Genomic DNA, 4,409 nt, shown 5'->3' with positions numbered 1-4,409 from the left:
AATAAATAAGTAAATAAATCTTAAAAAAAAATAAGAAAGAAGATGGAGCAAACACCTCTGCTTTGTCTCTGTTCAGGAGGACTTCGCAGAAAGTGATGGAAAGAGATGAGGGTGTGCAGCTGGCCGGCCAGGCGTGACTGGACCAGGGGCTGAGGGGCTCTTCCTTGCTGCTGTGGGAGGTTCGGCCCTGCTGTGACAGAAGCCTGAGCTTCTGTGCTGGGGGCATTAACACAAGAGGAAGAAGAGAGAAGAGCAGCAGTGGGGCCTGTTGGGAGGGGGCGGGGGGCAGCAGACGTGAGAGCAAGGCTCAGGGGAGGCTCTGACGACCTCACGGCCAGGCTGGTGTTGACTTGGCCCAGAAAGCCGAGATCGTCCTGCGACCCCTGAGTCACCCAGGATGGGATGAGGGCCAAGCCATCTCCCCAAGGACAAAGGGCCACCTGCAAAGCTGGGAGGCGTAATCCTCCTTCCGTCCCCACTATGTTACTGCTGCAAGGAAGTGACACCGTTCATGGCTAGCAAGTCACCCCCCATCGTAAATAACAGCATCCGAAGTCCGGAAGGCACTCTCAGGAGTGGAGAAGAGCCAAAGTGGACCCGGAGAGAATGTTCTCCACCTCGGCAGGAGCTGTGATTCTCCCCCCACCGTTAGCCAATTACAGATGCGGGACTCGGACCTCCGCGTGTTCGACCACAAAGCCCGAGTCTTTCTGTGCTGTGTGGCTGTGAGTTCCCCAAATGACAGGACGCTGCCCCACCATCAGACCTGGAAGCGAAGGTTTCTCTCCTCCCAGTCCTGTGCAGTGATGTCAACACCCGGGCTGGACTTTCTAACGCCCCGACTTCATAGTTCTTGACCTTATAATGCTTTTGATCTAGGGGTCACCTCGCCTAGCAATCCGAACCATGCCCCCATGCGTGGTCCCTTCCCCGACCTCCAGCCCTGTTTGCCATCTGGGCTCAGGGACCAGATTTCTCTGTTTGGTTAGATGTGTTCCACTGTAAGATCATCAGCTCGAAAACTCCCAACAGGGGCCTCGCTCCGACTTGAAATACCTTCTCATGCATTTTGAGTCCCAGCTACTGTGCAAATGACCCACAGGGTCTCTTTTAGTTATAAAAATCACTTGACTGTACCTTTTATTAACTCTTTAATCCTTAAGTCAACTGAGTCCATCCCACTTGCTCCTGTTTTTCTGAAAGAACTACTTTGCTCTGACAAAGCTAACCCTCCTCCATCTGTGCTTTTGACTCCTTCCTACATCCTCTGAGATCTTATTTTAATTATTTCTTATTTATTTATTCTTTATTTAATTATTTCTTATTTAATTATTTCTCCCCATTTTATTGAGATTTTTTTGATCACTGTCTTTTGGGGCTCTTTGTTTCCAGATAGCATATCCAGTCTCTTTCTTTGGGCTTTAACTCTCTTTGGTTCTAGTTAGTCTTGTGCCATGCTAAGCAGTCCCCATCTTCAGATAACTTTTGTATCTACAATACTTGAGATCTCTTGCACTATAGTAAGTTTTTTAAGTCCCAGTCTCTTTCCCACACTCCTCACACACTGTGAAGCCCAAAGTGCTTCCTGCCACCAAGAAAAGTGGCCATAGAATGTTTTGGGGGCATAAAAACTCTAAGGCTTGTACCACTTGCTTCCAGGGAAGCCAGCCTAGACCCTGGATATGACTACCTGCACCAGGGATGGGTGTTCAAGCCAAAGGCAAGTTCCTCCCAGCTGGACACCAGAGAAGCCAACAGTATATGAGGTGGCTAGACCCAAGCTGTGACTAAGAGAAGTCCTCCAATCAGATCCTGTCCCAAGTACAACCTGAAGAAGGTCATTGACCTGTGGAGTCCTGAGCTGGGATGGGTCAGTTTTCCAGTTCTTAGCTGACATGATGTACCTCCCAGTGTGGAACATGCTGAGGCAAATGGCTTCCATGTGTCTCACCTCACCACTTGAGATCATCCGAGGTGTACTGTTTCCTTTTCCTCGCTCCTGCACCCCTTCCTGTGGGATGCAGTGGGCAGTGCAGTCCGGGAGCCTGGCTCTACCCAGGCCATGGTGTTTTGTCACCCCTCAACACAAGATGGGAGCTCAGCACGGGTAGTTGACCAAAGCCGCCTCCTCTCGTTTCTGAGTTTCTTTTAATGGCACCACCATTTCATATCTCCACAGTGCCTTGGATGACTTCCTTTCTCTCTAAGGGGTTATTGGTCCTCCCAGCTCAACTTCTATGGTGCCTCTTGAGTTTGTCACCACCTTCCTGTTCTCAATGTCACTACCATCAGGCATCTACCTAGACTTTCTGACCTCATGCCCCTCCCCACCAACCTATCCTATAACATTCTTAACAGGCAATGGCTGTTGCGCATTCTCACAATGATCATTGTTAGCTCCTGGAAGTACAGTTTTGTGACTTTAAAAACAGAGGATATTCGGTTTGGTTGTCCAAGCTAGAGGTTCTTGTTCAGGGTCAGGGCAGGCAAGGACACATGCCTCTTCTGTCTTCACGGACAGAATCTTTCTGTTGGAGCTACAGATAAGAGTGTCTCTCCTCCCCTGTTCTAGAAAACTGCCCACTCTGTCCTGTGGCGTGAGACAGGAAAATCAAAGCTCTTGGCAAACACAACCCAGTGTTCCTATGAGAAAGATGGAGGAAATGTCGCTAGCGTCAGAATGGGGGTCTTGGGTTCAGAGAGAATAAGTGAGTCGGAGATATCTCTGAGAACGGGACCTGGAGAGCCAGCACCTGTGCTCAGTAAGAGCTGTCTCTCTTCGCATTTTCTTCCTCCGCACCCTTTAACGGGAGGTTATCTCTTCGGTATTTATGCTTTCAAATGCCCCCACACACAAATACAAAAGCACAGTCTGATTGATTGGAACAGAGTTCTAATGTATATGTAATCATATTAAATGATGAAAAAAAAGTAAATTGCTTTTTCTTTTTTTCCCCTATTTTTTATAGAAGGGTGCTAACTTTCTTAAGGCAATTAAATACCTTCTTATGATTTAGACATTTTCAACATTTATAAGCAACAATGGTTTGCCCAAAATGATAAGCACAATGCTATTAGACTATTTCAAAAACAATTTTAAATTATTTTCTTTTATCCTTCTTCTGCCAGACTGTGGGTGATGAGTTGACAACCAACATTAAGTGATAAGAAGAACAAACTGAATAACCCACGGGTGTTCTTCCCCCACGACTAAGCATCTACCACGGGGGAGTTTAGATGTGGGCTAAAGCAGTTGGGGCCAAGGGTCAAGGACAGATGAAAAAATGGCAAAGCTGGAAAGGCAAACTGAACCAGACTGCCCTTATGGGCTGAGCAACTTCTCACGGGAAAAAGAAAAAGAGATCTAGAAGGGGGAGAGTGGAGGATAGCCGGATGAGCACTCATAAAGCTGAAGCCTTAGGCTTTGAGGGGCTGGGGAGAGACAGGGGTTGGAAACAATTGCTGCATGAGCTGGATGAGATTTTGAGAGCAGGAAGGAATGGGGAAAGAAGATTTTAAGAGAAGTTGGAATGTGCTAGGAAGGTACTCCTTCAGAGACATAGCAGTAAAGGCTCAAGTTACTTTCGATTACTCTAGTTCTGAATGGGATTCTGGCCAGAGACAGGCCTTAAGATGAACAAGAGCTGATGCCTTTATGCAGATTAAATTTACAAGATAAGAGTCAAATTAATTTAGGAAGACTGGTGTAGGCCTCACTGCTCCCCAGGGAACATTTAATGGCTGATTCCCAGCTGAAATTTTGTTCCCGGGTGTGGAAACAAAGAGCCAATTTGCTAGACAATGGCCAGTGTGAAAATCCAAACTCATAGATCCTTGTAAAACCTGCTTTTTATGTGGACTAGAAGATCTTTCTAGCATTGCAAATCTTCCTTCTAACCTATACGTGACCAGGGCCTTGTCTACGGGGTCATTTAAATTTCTTAATGCTTATTTTCCTCAGTATCTCTTCCTTCGAGTGATTTCTAAAAAGATATCAGTTGATTTTCTCCCTCCCCACTGGCTTTCATCTTTTTAAGTAACATCTTTCTTAAGCAAAAACACTTCACCTGTACAGGACCCAGGAGAGAAGGAAGTCACTCAGACCATTCTTGACATTCAGGCAGGTGAGTTACACCAAGCTTGTGGAACACTTTTAGACCTTAGTTTCCTCTGACAGTCTTGGTTGTCAGGTTTCTCAGGTATTCATCTTCAGGGGAAAAAAAATTTTAAAGGAAAAAGAGTGACCCATGGTGCCCTGCTTGTGTTAAGGGTTAAAAGAATGGATGTTGGAGGAGTGGATAGATGTTGGGTGGATGTTGGGTGGAGGAGTACATGGATGTTGAATGGAGGAGTGGATGGATATTGGATGGATGTTGGGTGGAGGAGTGGATGCATGTTGGATGGATGTT

Source organism: Mirounga leonina, unplaced genomic scaffold (assembly GCF_011800145.1).
Source record: "Mirounga leonina isolate KUSES-001 unplaced genomic scaffold, KU_Mleo_1.0 Mir_54, whole genome shotgun sequence".
NCBI classification, from domain to species: domain Eukaryota; kingdom Metazoa; phylum Chordata; class Mammalia; order Carnivora; family Phocidae; genus Mirounga; species Mirounga leonina.
This window is presented reverse-complemented; position numbering follows the sequence as displayed.